General features: G+C 42.3%; 1 long non-coding RNA gene across 5 annotated transcripts in view; it reads right to left on the minus strand.

The window, feature by feature from the left end:
• LOC131516802 (uncharacterized) overlaps positions 1-19057 on the minus strand; it is a 41998-nt gene that overhangs the window by 4203 nt on the left and 18738 nt on the right. For 4 of the 5 annotated variants that reach the window (XR_009264252.1, XR_009264256.1, XR_009264254.1 and 1 more), the window contains exons 5-9: positions 11509-11592; positions 5353-5683; positions 4110-4160; positions 3648-3800; positions 1931-2155 (exon numbers count right to left, since the gene is read on the minus strand). This is a non-coding gene — a long non-coding RNA (uncharacterized LOC131516802). Of the gene's footprint in view, positions 1-1930; positions 2156-3647; positions 3860-4109; positions 4161-5352; positions 5684-11508; positions 11593-19057 lie in introns of all 5 variants that reach the window. The other variant, XR_009264253.1, reaches the window with a different exon arrangement.

A 19057-nucleotide genomic window follows, 5' to 3' on the forward strand; every position in this document is an offset into this window, starting at 1 on the left:
TTGACTAATGACTGGCTGGATATTTGATTTATTTAAGGGTTACGTGGTATTATGGCTATATTTTCTAAAAAGAGCCCTTATTTCTTAGCGATAAATTCTGAATTATTTATAGATAAAATGGTAAGATGTCTTGGAGTTCCTTTAAAATAATCCAGTGGTAGTGATGGTAGGAGGGGTATTGGGGGTATAGATCAATCAAGATTGTCTCTAAATTGATATTTGTTGAAGCTGGCTCATGGGTACATGGGGATTCGTTGTACTTCTATCTCTACATTTGTGATTACTTGAAATTTTCTACAATACAGCCACAATTAATGGTTTACGAGTAGGTTATGTATGGTAAGCACTGACCTAGAAATAACAACATCGGACAAGGTATACCGCTTTACCGGATAAGGCTATGGAAAAGGTGAGGAAGCAAAAAGGAAGATTAATGAAGAGAATTTCCCTGGAGTGTTGTGAAGGGACCTAGCAGAGGGTTCCACGGAAGAGACAATCTGGTGGTAGCGGTGGTGATGGGTCAGAGTCCGTAGGAGGAGAAGGGATTGTCATAGAAAGAGAAAGGTGACTGGAAGCAGTAAAGAAGGGGGACCTTCATAAGACGGATGCAAAAAGGCCATTTCTTTCTGGGGGAGTCTGGGCTGCATCCACAGAAACACACCAATTTTCCTGGGAGAAGGAAGGGTTATTAACTCACCTCTGGGGTCTGTTTTTCTGCAATGCTCCCGCCAAGGATCTTTGACAACAGGATGGTTGTTTATATTTCTCCCTGCCACCTATCCACAACACACACACACACACACACACACACACAACTAAAGATGAAAGAAAGAAAGAAGAAAAAAGAATACTGAGCACAGTGGCCACAATGTAAGGCAAATGTGCCAGCATCATCAGCCATTAGACCTGATAGAACTCCCGCTGTGCGCACAGCCAGCTGGAGGCCCTGGGGAGCAGTTACACAGCATGAGGAAGACACACAGCCTTAGCACTGGAGGCGTTTACATTGGGAACATTCTAGAAGAGAATTTCCTCCATTTTTGCTTCTACGAGAGAGAAAGTAGACCAAATTTCCTATTTACCCAGCTAGATACAAAAGGCACCAGAACCATTCTTTCCTCCTCCCCCTTCCTTTGAAACTTTCAGAGATACCAAGCTTCACTGAGAAATGTCACAGATAACAGTCATAGCCCGAGGCATGGGGTCTGGGACCAGAAGTCTCCAGTTCTGTATCTGCCACAGCATCACATAGTGATCACTAAGGTGCCACTGCCTTGGCCCAGGGGGACAAGGGAGCCAAGAAAACAAATATTTTTTTTAAATAGCAAATGTCAGGTAGATTATCTGCTAGAGGAAGTTAGTCCTCTAGGGAGGACTATGGAGCAGACGCCAGAATCCTCAGGGGGTGGTGGGTGAGGGAAGGGTGTAGTTAACCATTACACTTTACTACTTGGCTAGTGGGCATGCACAGAAAAGAAAGAGAAAAAATAGTAAGTGGTGTGGGTTGAAAATCGTTGAGGGCACTGTTCCTGGGGGGTTTTTTCATTCAAAGACTTATAGAAAATACTGATGTAGGTCTAAGTGTGCGGGGAGAGAAGCACCACCAAGAGATGGGAAGGTGGCAGCAATAAAGCTAAACCAATGAAGCCAAGGCTGTGTGAAAAGGTCCACATTTCGGGGGAGGGGGCATTGCGAGTCAGATGGAGTGGTAAACAAAGACGATGGAGTTCAAGGTTGCTGAGCTGGGGTAGGGTTGGGCAGGATGTTGTAGGAGCTCCTGTTCAAAGCCTAGCAAATTTCACATCTGTGAAAGCCTCCATTTCTAGACCCAGTGATCTCATTATTACCACAAAATTGAAGCAAGATGAAACACAATAGTCACTGCTTTTTTTCTGTACCCAAGAACTGCACAAGTTTAGTGAAATCTTACCTGGAGCCCTTTTCTAGTGATGGTGCTGGGAGTCGGCAGACACATAGTTTGAGGAGTATCCACAAGAGCATCCAAATGGCAAGGAGCACCTGGTGGGCTGCTGGGTTCCTCGTCTCTGTGCAATCAACATAAATACATGGTCTTTTATGGTTTCAATAATCATTCAGGTACATGCCTGGCAGGTGGTCCAGAATCTCCTTCCATAGGGATCTTCCAAACAATTGTCTGAGAACCGTAGGAAACATCATCAGTCTGGAGTAGGGGGAGCAAGGATTGCTTGAGCACCATCAGTAACTATGGGCATTTCTTTTAAAGAAAAAATTTTTAATGTTTATTTCTTCTAATGTTTATTTTTGAGACAGAGAGAGACAGAACACGAGTGGGGGAGGGGCAGAGAGAGAGAGAGGGAGACACAGAATCTGAAACAGGCTCCAGGCTCTGAGCTGTCAGCACAGAACCTGAGGTGGGGCTCGAAATCACAAACCGGGAGATCATGACCTGAGCCGAAGTCGGAGGCTCAGCTGAATGAGCCACCCAGGCACCCTGCCTTAGGAGCTATTTGTAAAGCTAGGCAGACTCAGTGTTGGCTCTGTGTGCCATCTTGATCTCATTATGTCAGAATATTTAGGCTTAAGACTGGGAGAATATGAACTCCAATGTAATGGGTAGACATTCTTCCCAGCAATTTTCACCTAGATATACATTGAGGTCAGAGGTCATTCTTTCCCCCAGAACAGGTAGTGCTGTCTCTCTTCTCACTCTCCTCTGTGATATGAGACCTCACACATACTTCCAGTCTCCGCAGCAGGGCATAACAATAAGAGTTACTATATACACAGAGCAAGTTTTATATATGTGGTTCATTGAATCCTCCTTCCTCACATTTTTTCCAGGAAGCAATTGAAGCTAAAAGGTTACATGACTTAACCAAGACTCCAGTTAGTAAGTGGCAGAGTTGGAACTTGAAGTTAGATTTCTTGGACACTCTTCCCCTCTATACACTCTGCTACTTGATACTCATTTGCTTATTATGTGTCTGCCTCACTCTACTGGATTATAAACTCTTTGAGACCGTGGATTGTGCCTCATTTTTCTTTCTATCCTGGTACTTTGCTTAGGGCCTGACAAAGGCATTAACTTCTGAATGAATGAACTTTGTGGGAGGTTTTAAAGAAGTCATAAAAACATAAGGGAAGGGAAGCAAAAATAATATACAAACAGGAAGGGGGACAAAACCTAAGAGACTCTTAAATATAGAGAATAGAGGGTTGCTGGAGGGGTTGTGGGAGGGGGGATGGGCGAAATGGGTAAGGGGCATTAAGGAATCTACTCCTGAAATCATTGTTGCACTATACGCTAACTAACTTGGATGTAAATTAAAATATACATAAATTATTAAAAAATTAAAAAATAAAGAAGTCATAAAAGGTTGATCACCCAGACTATGTATAAAGAAGGAAGGGGAGTATTATTGCCTCTTACTTGGGTACAGTTGACGTATTGGCATTAAGTTGTACATATGATTCTCAAGTCCTTTTAACACCAGCCAGTAGAACTTCCCCCCTCTTTCCTGAGTCACTGCCCAAATGGCAGCAGTTAAGAAATGTCAGGGCACAGAATTCTAGCCAAATGCTTCAATTTGCTGCACTCCAGGGATAGCTGTGCATGACCTATTTATTAGAGAACTAGACCAGACCACTGTAGTGGTCCTGCTTACCTTGAGGGCGAATCTGTGGGCCGGCTTAGTATTGGGTCACATCACAGGCTTTCATCTGCCAGTGAGCCTCTGACCATGGGAACGTCCCGGAAGCATGTAAGCAGCACACAGGGCATAGGCCGCCTTTAACTGTATCACGTGCTCTGGCAACAGCTTTGGGAATTAGAACGAAGTGACTTTGGGAAACGTTGGCCAGTCAATGGGGACCTTGCCTACAGCCCAGGAAGACAGCCCCAAGGAAGAATCAGTGAGGGGATTCAGTTCCATCCCTCCCCCCGACAAAATTCCCAGGACATTCACGAGATCCACCGAAAGCCAGACCTATTTGAAGAGGCATATCTCTTGAAAAAGGAACATTCCCTGAAGCCCGGGGTTTTCTAGCAGCCTAAACACAGCAAAACTTGAGGTGCTGGTATTTTGCATGCTTAACTTCCTGTTTCTAAAGGAAAAGAGAGACTTTACCAAGACTTTGTGGCTGTCAGGCTGTTCCCTCCAAACAGTCTGGTGACTTCACTGTGGATGAATCAGAAACATATGGATCAAATTTCCTCCTAAAATACACTTCGGTTTGGCAATTAAAAGAAAATGTGTACGATATAGCAGATTTGGTGGCCACCAGCCCTGCAAGAAGGGGGTGGCCAAAATTATCATAACTATTTATTGAAAGAAAACTTGATTGCTAATGGGCACAGAAGAAACCATGGCAAAAACTGGCAAGAGATTTGTGGATGGCGCATCTTGGCTTCTGAAGCTTGTAAGCAAAGACAGGGTGTTTACAAAGATTCTAGTGGAAATGTGCTCTTGAATTTGGGTTTAGAAACATTGACTTAGAAGTTATAAAGAAAGATTCTTTTAGGAAAAGAGGTGCTACAGATTGGAATGAGATAGACCTACAAACTCCTTCTAACAGACTGACTATTCTACTGTTTAATGAAATTAATACGGCAGTACAGCTTGTCAATAAGCAGAAACCCACAGAAACCAAAAATGTATACACAGGAAACATAAAAATGCTTGTAATAGTTCTTAGCAGAGGCAATTGAACACACGAAGAGCGAGAAACATCTTAATAAACCAATTTGGCAATTTATAGTGATTTATCCACAAGCAGAGCATCATAGGAATTTTTCATTTTTTAGTGTCACTTTCCTGGGTAGGATTCATCACAATGACGTTCATTTATTCATTCATTTATTCTTTCACTAGTAACTTACCTAGGACCTATTCCAGATGCCAAATACTGAGCCATGCTCTGGGATTTGGGTGTCCTATACAAAGATGTCCACGACACTGACTCTTCCCTCATGTAGTTTGTAGCAAAACACACAAATAAATCTTTAGCTATCTGTGTGCAAATTGTTATGTACTTGATCCTGTACCATCACAGTTTAGCAGAGTAGTTAGTCACAAAAACTTTATAAATAGATTTGCATTTGACCTTGAGTTCTGCTGCTTACAAGTTGTGTGACCTTGAGTAAGTTATTTCATCTCACTGGGTTTTAGTTCTTTCATTCGACAACTGGAAAAAGGTAATACCTGCTTCATCAAACTGATGTGAGGAGAAATTCCCTGCAATACAGCGCCTATACTAAACTTTGATTTAGATACCAAATTTGGGATTAGTCAGATTTCAGCGCAAGAAACAAATTCTTTGCTCTGAATACTCCAGAGAAAAGTGATTTAATACAAGGAATTGGGCACTTACAAAATTATTTGACGACGGGGAGGAGCAAGAGGCAGGGACCCACAGCTGGGCTTAACTGGTCTCCAACGTAGCTGGGACTCATCAGAGATCAGGGTGCATTGGCTGATCACACTGCTAGGACTGATGTATGATACCCCCAAGGCCACTGTCCCAACAGGAATGCTGAATTTGCCTGCAGCTACTGTCTCTCATAGCAGAAACATTAGCAGAAAAATCGTTTTCCTCTTTTCATCTTCAAAATTGTGTGGGAGTGTATTTATTTGGTGTTTTAGTGCTTCCAGAATCCCAGCTGCCAGGGAATCAGCCAATGTAATTTTTAGTTTTCTAGCCCCTGTAACACAAAAAGGAACATAGAAATTGATGGAAGTAAGTATTGTGTGCCAGCTGACCATGTCCAAGATTTAAAGTACTTACCACAGTGTTAACATATGAGAAGGGCTTGAATGTTAACTATGATTATGATAGATACACAAATCTAAGTCAGCATTCATAAACTATTATTCTAAGAAGTGAAGGTAGTCCATATCATATTTTCCTTCTCCACTTTGTCTAAAGCATATAACCAGGGAAATTAGATTTTCCATAACTGAAGCACAGGTAAATTGAATGCTCTGTCAAAGGTCTAGCCTAGTTGTTCTGATCTCAGTTCACCAATGCAGCATTTTGTTTTTTATTTTTTAATGTTCATTTATTTTTGAGAGAGAGAGAGCCTGCGCGCGAGCGGGAGAGGGGCAGCGAGGGGAAACAGAGGATCCGAAGCGGGCTCTGCACGGACAGCAGAGAGCCCGATGCGGGGCTTGAACTCACATACCGTGAGATCATGACCTGAGCAGAAGTCGGACACTTAACTGACTGAGCCGCCCAGGCGTCCCTCTAATGCACCATTTGATAACAACTTCAAAGGAGAAAGTGTGGTAAGATGGTAGATGATGAAATTTCAGAGATTACTCTCTTTTCAAAAAAAGAAACAAACCCTCTTACTTGATGTGATAAAGTAGGTTTGAAGAAAATGAGTAATTATAGCAGGGATGTAAATGAAACTCAAGCTTTGTCCAGAGTGTTGACATGGGACCATTTTCCATCTCGCATACAGTGGCATGAACAAAAAGATGAAGGTGGAGTCAGTTTTTAGTTTAGTTTTTTTTTTTCCTTTTCCAGTTTTTCACTATACTTTGGTTTTCTATTTTTGTTGGTTTTTGAATTGGACATTTAGCTGATTTGTCCTGTACAGCTTTTGGAAGCTTTCAGATTGAATGATGCTGTTTTCCAGGGTTTGATGGGGACTAATGCATCATATTTAGATGGTTCCAGTTATTCAGTAAGGTCATGTTACTTTGCAACTAGTCAATCGTATCCTAGAGAACTCGGAATGAGGTTGCATAAGAAAGATGGGGTTATTTTTATTGTAACAGCAGATGAACTTAGAAAGTGAAAGGGGCCAGTGGAAGAGCCAGAAAGACAATGGACAGATGCCCCAACAGCCTATTCCTCCTCACCCCCTCCCAACAACACACAAGAGATTTTTCCAAATCACTTTTTACATATGCCTTGACTATTGATTCATCAAAGATGTCTTCAATGGATTCACAACTCAAACCACATTGCAGTGGTTTTTTTTTTCTAATAAAGAAAAGGATTGAAAATGTAAATATAGTATTTCTTCTATTTTTACAAATGAATGCGCTCAATACAAAACACTGTCAGCACCTAATACTATGTTAATATGCTCAGATCAACTGGTTACACAAGTGAAACGGTAACATTCCCAAATGAAATGTGATCAAATGCTTTCACATGCAGTTTGCCTTCTTCCTCCACTTCTTAGCAGAAAGAGCTTTTTTGGATACATTTTGTCAACACTGACAGAGTAAACAGCTTTTTCAAGAGACTGGAGTGTTTTCCTTCTGATTCATTGTGGATGCCTACAAGAGTACTTCCCTTTTAAGTTAAAGCATTTTACAAATTCTTTCTACTGAATCAATTTACATACTTTTATCACCACTGTTTTTTAATAAGTAACTTTTCTTTCTTACTCAAAATTCATTTCACTGTGTCCCAACCTTTCTGTGATGCTTGGAGAAAAGAAGCAGAGTTCATTTAAAACACTCTTGTTTATGATGGATGAAACCACAAACTTTTTGTGATGTTAACCCGCTCACAAAAAGAGAATCTGAACTTCAGAGTATTTTGTGTTTGGAGAGAAGGCACACCAAGGAGAATGGGCTCATTTCAATTCAATATATTATAGGAAGGAAAAGATCAAGGAAGAGCTGGTCTTAAAACTGTCAAAATATGAGAATTTGATGGGAAGAAAGAAGGAAAACAGAGCAGTTGGAAATGCAAAGATAAAAGAGTTGGATCCAGACATGTCTATGTAATTTCCCAGAAATGGAAACTGTACTGGCAATTTGGAAAGAGATATCAAGAAACAATATGCATTAAATGTTGAGTGTTTCTTGTAGCAGTGAACTTGGAAGGCTCTTAGAACACATGGCATGATGGTCTCGTGATTCGTCTACATATGGCCTTATGCTTGGTGACTGACAAAGGGAGAAACCAAGTTTCATAAGGAATTAAACACAGAAGAGGAAGCTAAACACTATTTCAGAAAATGACTCTGGGAAGCTTCTAGGTCAACAGCAGAGTATTAACTAACTCAGCCTATTAAATACACATGGGAGAGAGTAAACAACTCTATTAATAATAATGTGTCATTTCTTCTGTTTTCTTGATGGTCCAACAATTGACTTGTCTAAAGCTGCTTAGGTAGTTATTGGTGGTTGAGTTTAGGTGCAAAAAGAATTCTTTCCACAACACCAGTGATTCCCAATCCTGGCTACTTGTCAGAATCATCTCAAGGGCTTTGCAAAAATACAGATTCTTGGGCCCAAGCCCAGGAAATTCTGGTTCAGTAGTCTAGAGCAAGCCCTGAGAATCAAATATTTTTTAAGAGGTTCAGATACATGGTCCTCTGGTGGGAAACAATGGCCACAGCTGCAAGCAGGTAGCATGAGAACAGGTTAAGATAAGGGGCCAGGAGAGAAGGGGGTGGAACAGAGGAACAGAAGAAACTGCTGCAAAACTACACCAGCCACAACAAGTCTCCGAAAATCCTCCCAGATCTGAAAAAATGCTTTGGTGTCACCTGCATTTATTTCTGAGACCCCAGGCCTTCCTAACCAGCCCACCCCCCTCCTAGATGGCCATGAGATACTCCTGTGGTTTGAAGCTGTGCTTTCAGAAGTCACAACAACCACGGTAAAATGCCGTTGCCACACCATGTATCCCCCAAGATGAATTATGATGAGATATTTAGGTCTCCATCAAAAAAAAAAAATAATAATAATAATAATAATAATAATAACAAAGAGGCATTTGGAGCTATGAGTGTCCTAAATGTGGACTTGGCTAGTTATGTGACACTTTTTCAAAAAAAAAAAAAAAGTATGCAATCAAATCAGTGGCACAAATGTGTATCAATCCTGGCCACGTACATAAATGTTCTTTCTTTCATTCAATATCGCCTTTATCTTTTGTGCTCTATTTCACCACGCTGAGCGAAAATATCTGTCCACAAGTCTTTAAGATCTCTCAGAAGCACAAGGGGAATAGTGCATTATCAAATTTTCACCAAAAGTTACCATGGCGTTTTTTTAGCAGAGTGGATATTATCTTATTTTGGCAGGCCGTGAAGCTTCCTCACCTCTCTGGGGTCTTCGGAATGTGGTCTCATGATTGGTTTTACAAGAGAAGTTACTAGGGATATGGTGGAAGTTCCAAGAGCGAGTCTATATCCTTACCGCTGGCTGTTCCTTACTGGGTGGGGCACACACAGAGCACAGGGATGTGTTCTCTGATTCCACAACAGAACTAAAGACAGCAGTTCTGCTGGAAGACTCAGATCCGGGGCCCCGTCCTGGTCATTTTCCGAGTGAGTTCTAGCCTAAGTGTGGACATAAGAAGCAGGGACAAGGAAAGATGATAACATGAAGGAGAATAACAATTCTGCATTTTTATCTATTCACCCAACAAAAGTCTGTGAACATCTGCTATATTCCAAGTCCAGTGCTAGAGGCCAGGGGGACAGTACCCCAGACAGACATGGCTCTGTTCCTACAGAACTCGCAGGCATGTGGGGTATACAGACGAACACAAAGCCAACTAAAAAACCGAATCATTTCAAAGTTTTGTAAGAGCTAGGGAGAAAGGGTTTTAGGCAAGGGAAGGGCATAATCTCGTAAGTGATTTAATAAGTTTAGACCAGGGGCACCTGGGGGGCTCAGTCGGCTCAGAGGTCCGACTCTTGGTGTTGGTTCAGGTTGTGATCTCTCAGTTCCTGAGTCTGAGCCCCACGTCGAACTATGAGCCTGCTTGGGATTCTCTATCTCTCCCTCTCTCTGCCCCACCCCTGCTCATGCACGCACTCTCTCTTTCTCTCTCCCTCAAAATAAATAAAGAAAAAAGTTTAGTCCAGCAGCTGTGTGCCAGCATCAGTGGGACTGAAGAGAGCAGCGAAGAGGCCACTGCAGCCATCCAGATGATAAATGACAGTGACCCAGCCTGGGAGGGCAGCAGTGAAGGGAGGAGACAGACGGAAGTAACTGAACTGCCAACACCAGCAGCCACGTCGTGGATGGGCTCTAGCACTTGGTCCTTCGGACGCAGCTCCCATAGGTGATAGGATAAACAGAAGCCTGAAGGGGAAATAGGAGATTTGGAGCGCTTTCATTATGATTCAACTCAGCCTCCTTTACTTTAAAATCCCCACTTCCAGTTTCACAAACACCTAGCAAGTGAGCATCTTGTCTGTGCAGGACGCTGCGCTAGACCTACTGTGAGCTCAAGGATGGGGAAAAAAATGGTACCAGAGCTCACACAGTCCACCTTCAGTGAAGAAGAAATGTCAACTACACATGTAACTAAAATAAAGCAAAAATAAGAATCAGAGAAAATCCCGAAGGGTCTTGAAGTAAGAGGAGGGATTCAACAGGAAGAGAGGGGACAGGATATCCCAAGTGGAGAGAGCAGACAGAGCAAAGGCGTGGGGGGTGGGAATCTGGGGTCTGTGCTCAGGAAACAGTCTGTTTGGCTCAAGTGTTGGATTTGCAGAGAGTGAGGCTGAGAGGATACTGATCGCTCAGCCTCCAGTTCCTTCGACATCTTTTGCTGTATTTGTGCAACTTTGTACCTGTATCAAATATTTACATCAAAAGCAAACTCTCACTCGGAAATTCTTCTTCATAAAACAAAAAAGAAATTCTCCCTGGTGGCAAAATTCTTTCCCCTAGGTTGATAGCACAGAGCTCACATAGTAATAAGTGCTATCAAAATAGATGCTTAGGATGACAGAGCTAAAGCTTAGGTACCTATTGAGAGAAGCTGCTGATTTCTGAAATGATTTGTCTTTCTTATTTGAAAGGATCTGCTTCCTTCCCTTCCCTTCTTCCTTCCCTCCCCTGCCTTCCTTCTCTCCTCCCTTTCTTCCCTTCAAGGAATACTGGAGACATGTCAAGGAGCTCAGGCTAACATCCTGAAATTTTGGCTAGACGGGCTTTTTGAGGTTGCTGGTGCTGAGATGTGGCCACAGAGATTTGTCTAGGGAAAGTACATCCTAATCCGTCCACAGACGTTCACGGATTGCTTTGGTGAGCCAAGTAGCTGCTGTAAGAATGGTTATGATTTATTTTCAGGAAGATTTTTTTCTTTGGCTCTTTGACACTGTGACTAAGAACCGTCATGCTTTACAGTTTTTAAGAGCCTGTCCTGTGCTCAGCCCTGCACTTCCTTACAACATGGTGGGCTTGTGGGCAGAAAGATGTATGTATGCCCCTGAGAGATCCTCAGATCCTCTCACCACTCAGACTGGTGGGGTGACCACTCATCAGGAAAGCCGCACTGCATGTGAGTGACTCCTGGGAGATCATCTGGAAGCCAGTATCTGGGGACACACTGCTTTTTTGACAGTCCAAAGTTTGTCCTTTTTATTGTTCCTTCTTGCCACATAGGCAAGTAACATACAGTATAGAAACAAACATTACAGACAAGGCTACCCAGTCTCTGGAAAGGGCCTTCAACATAGGGGGAAATGCATCTCAGGGCTCACCCTGGAGATTTCCATTCACATTCTGGATATGAGTATAAGGGAATTTCTCTTACCATTGGATTCTTCCTTCTCTGTTCCTCTTTCAAAGGCACATTTCTCTAGAGAGTGTGTCCCAAATGCCATACGTCTGTGAAGTTCTTTACAAACATTAATAGACAAATGGTTAGTTTATATTAAGCACTCCTGTATTGCTCTGACGTGAGCAGTGAAGAGCCCACGGTTTACATTTTTTGTCTTTCTTTTAAAAAGGAATGAGGAGGGGTGGGAGGGAGGGGAGGGTGGGTGATGGGTACTGAGGAGGGCACCTTTTGGGATGAGCACTGGGTGTTGTATGGAAACAAATTTGACAATAAATTTCATATATTGAAAAAAAAGAAAGAAAAAAAATAAACTGGAAAAAAAAAAAAAGGAATGAGGAATTATATAGCAGATGATCCAAACTTTTTATGCCAGAAAATGAAGGAGTAAGGAAGAAACCAAGATTTTAAAAAGATTTACATTTGGACCCTTTGTGAGGTAAGTGCAAATGGGCATATGAGCTCACGTCAATCTTTAGAAGGGAAGACAGGCCTCGAGTTTACTTTTTACCTTGAGTTTCCTGCTTCTCTGCCCTGAGCAGACTCCAAAATACTGAACTTATTTATGAGCTCCTAATTTTTAAAAATATACTTATAGTGCCACTAATAACAATAAAAATGGAAATAAGTGTTTGTACAAAAACCCAAGAAGACAGGCCATGTCTGAGTTTCCCATGGCCACGTGTTCAGAATTCTTTACAAATAAAGTCATGTAGAGTCCAAACTCATATTTTGTATATGTATGTTTGTACTTTACACGATCAAATATCTTGACAACATCAGCTATTGAATTATTCAAAAACACTTGGCATTTCGTGTGCTTTTTTGTGGAGTAATCATGGTGTTTGAATATCAGTTCTAACACAGTGTGCAATGAAGACTCTACGTCATGTTCAATGTAGAAGGTAAGTGAAGGCGGCATAGATATCCACTGGCCATGAATTCCTCTTCTGCCTTGTACTGTTGTGTGCCCTTCAAACGGCTACACAACTTCTCCGGACATCAGTTTCCTCACCTTTAAAAAGAGCAAATAGTAATAGCAATCTCATAGGTCTGGTATGAGGATTAAATCAGAGTAGGTATGGGGTGTCTGGGTAGCTCAGTGGGTTGAGTGTCAGATTCCGGCTCAGGTCATGATCTCACGGTTCATGAGTTCAAGCCCCTCATCTTGCTCTGCTGACAGCTCGGAGCCTGGAGCCTGCTTTGGATTCTGTGTCTCCCTCTCTCTCTGCCCCTGCCCCGCTTACACTATGTCTCTCCCTCTCGCTCTCTCAAAAATAAACATTAAAAAAAATTTAAGGAAAGAAATAAATTAGAGTATGTAAAGCTTAGTGTTTAGTACATTTTAAGTAGTTAATAAAAGCCAACTTTAAGACACACACACACACACATACTGTACATAGCTGGAAGAATATCTAGAAATGTACCATACACATGTATATTGTATATGGTAAGCAGCGGTTATTTAGGGATTGTGGGATTACAGGAGATTTTAATTTTCTTTGGTTTCCAAGTTTTCTAGGATGAGTTAATAAGATATTTACAATGTCATAGCACCTTTTAAAGGATATAATGCAGGACAAGTGATTTATTAGGACAGTTATGGCAAGAGCAAAACCACACATAAGCTTCCATGCCTTAAAAAAGGACAAAAAGTGAAAAGGTAAATCTTCAACACAGCTGTTACTAAACAGCAGAGATCTCAAGGGATTAAAAGCTGGAAATGAGTAGAAGCAGCCCCAAAATAAAAGCAGGAGCAGGGCTGCCAAAGACAGTGGGGGGTAAGACCCAAAGAACCTCAGTTCAATAAGCACTTCCAACAGATCCTCTCCAAGGCACGGGAAATTTTAAAATTGCCCCAGAATAGGCTTTTCTTGGAAAGTGTACCTAAAAAGATTCAGAAAATGAAGAACCACAGGCGTACAAGCACTAAGGAAAAACAGAGAATCAACAACTGATTAAAGTCCCATCCAATTTTTTTTTTTTCTAAGAGTGAAGTCGCATCAAAGAGCTCAAAACAAATAGATGAAGGTGGGAACCTCATTCCCAGCAGTTTCCGTTATATTTGGGCACAGGGTATGTGAATTGTTGGTGAGAAATCCATTTCTGTCTGCCTGTATATCTTGTTGCATTCCCAAGTCTCTGCAGTAGCCTTCAGCAAGGGAGTTTCAGCCCCTCTTGCTATGCGTTCAGGCATCTTCTGGTCTCTTTCTGAGGTTCTGCCATTGCAGTCAAAACATTCTGAGAACTCTAGCTTTTGGTTAAAGTGATTCTCATGATGAAGTCAAAAGAGAGCCAGAAGGGCTTGCTGTTCTGCCTGTACCCCTCTCTGGGGTATTTATATCATTTGCCGGTTTTACCAAAAATAGAAGTTGTTCTGCCATTTACTGGAAGGGTATCACTCCTTCCCTTCCCTTCCTTCCTTCCCTCCCCTCCCCTCCCCTGCCTTTCCCCTCCTTCACCCTCTCCTCCCCTCCCCTCTCCCTCCCCTCTTCCTCCTCCCCTTCCCTCCTCTCTCCCTCTCCTCCCCTTTCCTCTCCTCTTTTCTCCTACCCTCTCTTTTCTTCCTCCCTCCCTCCTTTCCTTTCTTTCCCACAGTCCTTCTTCCTCTCTCTTCCTTTCCCTCTCCTGCCTTTGTTACTTCCTTCCTTTCCCCTATGCAGATACTCATTTAGTAACTTTATCAACCACCTATTGTGTGGCATCCATTGCACCGTGAATATAAAGATACTGTAAGGCATGGCCCGTGCTGATATTACATTTTCATTGTCTTTGTTTTGGCCCCCAATTACATTCTAGTATCCACGCAGTCACTCCTTTTTATTAAGCATCTGTTACGTGTCTGGCACTTTCATGGATCTTATTTTACTTAATTCCATCATCCACCCAGAGTTAGGTATTACCATTCCTATAACACAGATGATTGAATTTAGTTAGGCTCAGAGGGTTTAAATATCTAACCCAGGGGCACTTAGTTCTTAGGAGGAGGAGTCAGAAATTCATTCTGATTTTTCTGCTTCCAAGTTCAGTGAGTTTTCTGTTCGGCCTCCATATTGATGTGAAGGACCAAAACATAATTTTATGTTTTTGTGTTTTTTATACTGCACTGCACATGCAGTGTGGATAACAAATACTTGTATGGAAGTAGGTCTCGACTGTATTAAAATGGTCTGCATGATTTATTTATTCTTTCATGTGCTTATACTTGGCAGCGCTGTTCAGAATTTTCACATGTATGTGCGTTGTTCCGATACAGGAAACTGGTCAAGGTTTTACCACTTATGTTCAGAGAGCAAGGTGAATAACCTGGGACCCATCCTGAGCTGAGACAGATCAGACATATAAACACCAGTAAGGGCTTGTATGGGTTCTGAAAGCACGCTTCCCTTGATTGGAGCTGGTTACAGAAGACACAAAGGAGGGAAAAATCTTCAGTGTCCAAATAAGGATAAAAATTACTCTTGAAATCATAATAGAGAGGCGGATTCTTTTTAATTTGGGGAAATTTTAAAAATGTCTAAAATGCAAAAAAAAGTAATCTGACAAATATCCGTGTACTCATCACCCGGAAATGAAAACTGTACACATTTTGTTATATTAGTTTCAAGATTTTTTAGAATGAAATTTATAAACATTTTAAAGTTGGAATCTCCTGTGCCTTCCATCGCCAATTCAACCTCCTCTCTGACTCCACTCTGGTAGGCACCATCAAAGTCTGGTTTCCAATCCACTCTTCGTTCAGTTCCATGAATACATGTGTTTTCATGAACAATTCATACTATTGTCTTGTGTTTATTATAAAATATACATAGGGTGTCAAACTGCTTATAGCATTTTGAAACTTGCTTTCCTCCTCCTGAGACATCACTATGTTTTTGAGCTCTGTGTTGGAATATAGAAATCTAGTCCATTCTTTTAAGTGGCTGTATAGTATTTTTTTATATGAATAAAATAGTTTATTATGCCTTCTCCTACTTCTGTTGATGGATGCGAAGATTGTTACAGATGATACTGCGATAGAAGTGCTCACACAATTCTAGTCCTCATAAATGCATTCAAGTTCTTGTAAGGTGTTTACCTAGAAACAGAGTGGCTGAGTGGTATGCTAGAGGCATGCTTCACTTTACCACATGTTGACAAATTACTCTCTGAGATGGTTGTACCAATTTATACTCTCACTGCCAGTGCATTTAAGTGGCTGCTTCTCCATACCTTATTCTTTTCTTTTTTTTATGTTTATTTACTTTTGAGAGAGAGAGACAAGAGTATGAGCAGGGGGTGGGGAGGGGCGGCGAGAGAGAGAGATACAGAAACCCAAGCAGGCTCTGGGCTCTGAGCTGTCAGCACAGAGCCCCATGCGGGGCTCCAACCCAGGAACCCTGAGATCATGACCTGAGCAGCGCTTAACGGACTGAGCCACCCAAGCGCCCCTCCATACCTTTTTCAACACTGGTTATTGGCAGACTTAAATCTTTGCCAATCTGCTAGCTAAGCAAGGTCATCTTCTTATTGTTTGCATTTCCCCAATTTACTAGTATAATCTAGTGCTTTTTCATGTTTATGGGCCATTAAGTTTCTTCTTTTGTGAAGCGCCCAGTCATGTGCTTTGCCAACTCCTACTGGGTTATTTGTAGAGTTTTTTCTTATTAACTTATAAGAGAAATCCATTCTGGATATGAATCATCTAGCTGTTATGTGACCATTGCAAACATCTTTTCTTTAACCATTGTCAAGTTAATCATCACATTTTTTTTTTCTGTAGGAAGGGCATACAAGGTCAGTTCCAAATGGGTGAGGGCTTTTTGTTTTCTTTAATCCAATGCAAGATGCCATACACAGTGTCTGCAATTAGTTGAAAATCGAGATTTGAGCAAAAGCTCTCCTACAAAGGCCTTCGAGGTTCTTCCCCAAATCTGAAGAGTAACCCCCTCTTAACATCTTGGGAGTTAGATGGAGACAAACACATGCTATACATCCAACAAGAGAAAACAAGAGTAATAGATTCTCCTTTAATAAACCAGTACCTGAGCAGGATCTAGACTTCTCAAAACAGCCTCACGGTAATTTGAAAGCAGTTTCTGTAAGTGACATTTATCATTTGGTGAACACTATTTTTAGCTCAGATTTAAAATTTTAACTTTGACTAATGGAGTCCTTCTAATTTTTCCCCCTCTTACTAAGAACAGGTTTCAATTATGTAATTATGGTTAAAGAGGTCTGAAGAGTTTTTACTCTTATGCCTGCCCCCTGATTGGATAATGGTTTGCAATGACTGGTTGAGAGCTGTGGAAACACAAATATGAGGCCAAAGGCTTGGATATCTGTATAAATATTTACAAATATGCTTGACTATAAACTCTGTGAGGTGAAGGCCCATGTTTACTATATTCATGATGGTTATATATCCTCAGCATTCTGCTCAGTTGCTAATCCTAGTTAGTGGGCATGTGCTGAACATCCCCAGCTCACAACTATTTGTTAAATCCCAAGTCTGTCTTAGACACTTTGTGTTCTGTGAGCTCGGTGTAATCAGAGTGACCACTCTAGACAAAAGTCCCCACTCTCATGAAGCCTCCATTGTAGTGGCAGGGAGAGAGGAGTTAACGTGGAATAGTGGGGTAGGGCGGCAGTGTTTCTGTTGTAGAGACTGTGGTCTGAGAAGCCTCTGGAGAAGGGGGCATAGTGATATCAACAGCATTTACTAGACAGAGATAGAAACAGTCACAGAGATACATTGAGATGTATAAAACCAGTGTCAGGGCTCCAGAACAATGACTTCCAATTCAGAAGGTAAGTTCTGCCTATGTATTTTGATTTGGGGCAGTTTATAGGAGTACTGAAAAAAAAAATGACTGAAACATTGATTTTAAATTAGAAGGAGCTAATGCATTTGTAAAATATGCTCCCTTTTCCTTGGGGGAATAGTTTACACCCAGAGAGAACAATTGGCCTCTACAGACTGGTGGTGGCCTTTGGCCAGACTGTTAATTGCCTGAGCATTTTGTGTATTCCTGACCACCTATATCTCCTACAGCCCACCCCACCAGGATAAATCTTCAAGCCCCGCTGAATGTTCTCATTCAGCAAGCAGCTACAAACTAAGGCTCATGGGATGATTTAACAAAAAATTATTGGCAACATTTAAAGTGCAGCACTGAGTGTGTGGGTAGAAACTGCAATTGTACAAACAAAACTTTGGGACTGTAAAGATTCTCCAGGTATTGATTTAATGCAGACCACCTTCTTGTTTCATGTACTTGGAAAAACTAATTTCCAGTTCGTAAGAGTATCTAGTAGGTGTTCAATGTTTCTTGCCCCCTCCCCACAAGGGACTGCCTAAAGAGATAAAAATCATGCTATTCTAGGGTTTTGTTTTGTTTTCTTAGCCAAGGGCTTAAATCACACATGTTTCATAAGTACCTTTTGCTGGGTTTCACTATTTTGTTTATTTTGTTTTAGTGTCTACAGGCACCTTCAAATTTTCTTCTGTAACTATTTTCTTTTTTTTTTTTTTTTCCCAAAGTCATCATCTGACCTGGCTGATGGAGCCGGTCTGCAGAACTTGCAGATGGGTTGATTTTTGCACGGGCTGCAACTTCGACATACAGAATTTACGGCTTCTTTGAGGAACCAATTTTCAAGCTAAAAGAAAAAATGAAAGTGTTCGCTCATCTTTCGAAAAATATTTACGCGCTTAGTGTGTTCGCCACTATCCATTTGGGTTCTCAGTAATAAACACAGAATGTGACATCGCTTTTTCACAAACGTAGGTTTTTGTCTTAAATCTCCGGGAAGTTTATTTCCTCGTCTGACGTTTTATTTTCCTGATTTATTCATCTTGAACGGGCCACAGAAAACCTCCTCTCTCGTAGCTATTGTTCTCTCCCTTTTAAAGATATCTTGGAAATGGAAACCTTGACTTCTGAGGGTCCTTTTCGGTTTATTCTCCCCTCCGTTACTCCCTTCTGTACACTCTCGGCCGAGGCCGGCAGCATCTGAGCTGAAAGAACCCGCGGCGGGTGAGGAGAGGAGGGTGTCGTTTGGAGACACAGGCTCCTGCCGGCGGCCGGCGAGCCCGCCGGGGTTAACGGGGGCGCGGGGGTCAGCGCCCTCGAAGTTGGGGGCCTCGGGCCGAGCCGCGCCGGAGCCGCTGCGACCGCTCAACCAGAGCATCCTGCGGTCCCGCTCCCGCCACGGGGAAAGAATCGCCTAATCTGTCGAGGTCCCACGGAGATCTTGCTCTTCCCGGGGCAGCCTCTGCGACCGAGCGCGTTGCGGGGCCGATGCAGGCGAAGCGGGACTGGAGAGAGGAAAAGCCCAGGCCTGGGTCGGAGGAGGACTGAGGGGCCGGGAGCCGGGGGGATTTCCTCCCGCGCTTCCCCCTCCAACGGGAGCGGAAAATGTGATTTGCTGTGCATTCCAGGCGCGGTTCCCTGGGGTGACCTCTCCCAGCCGGCCCGGGCGGGGGGAGCAGACAAAGAGGCGAGGCAGGCGGAGAGGGGACCCCGCGGGGAGGCAGGAGGGG

This window comes from Neofelis nebulosa, chromosome 7 (genome assembly GCF_028018385.1).
Source record: "Neofelis nebulosa isolate mNeoNeb1 chromosome 7, mNeoNeb1.pri, whole genome shotgun sequence".
Lineage (NCBI taxonomy): Eukaryota > Metazoa > Chordata > Mammalia > Carnivora > Felidae > Neofelis > Neofelis nebulosa.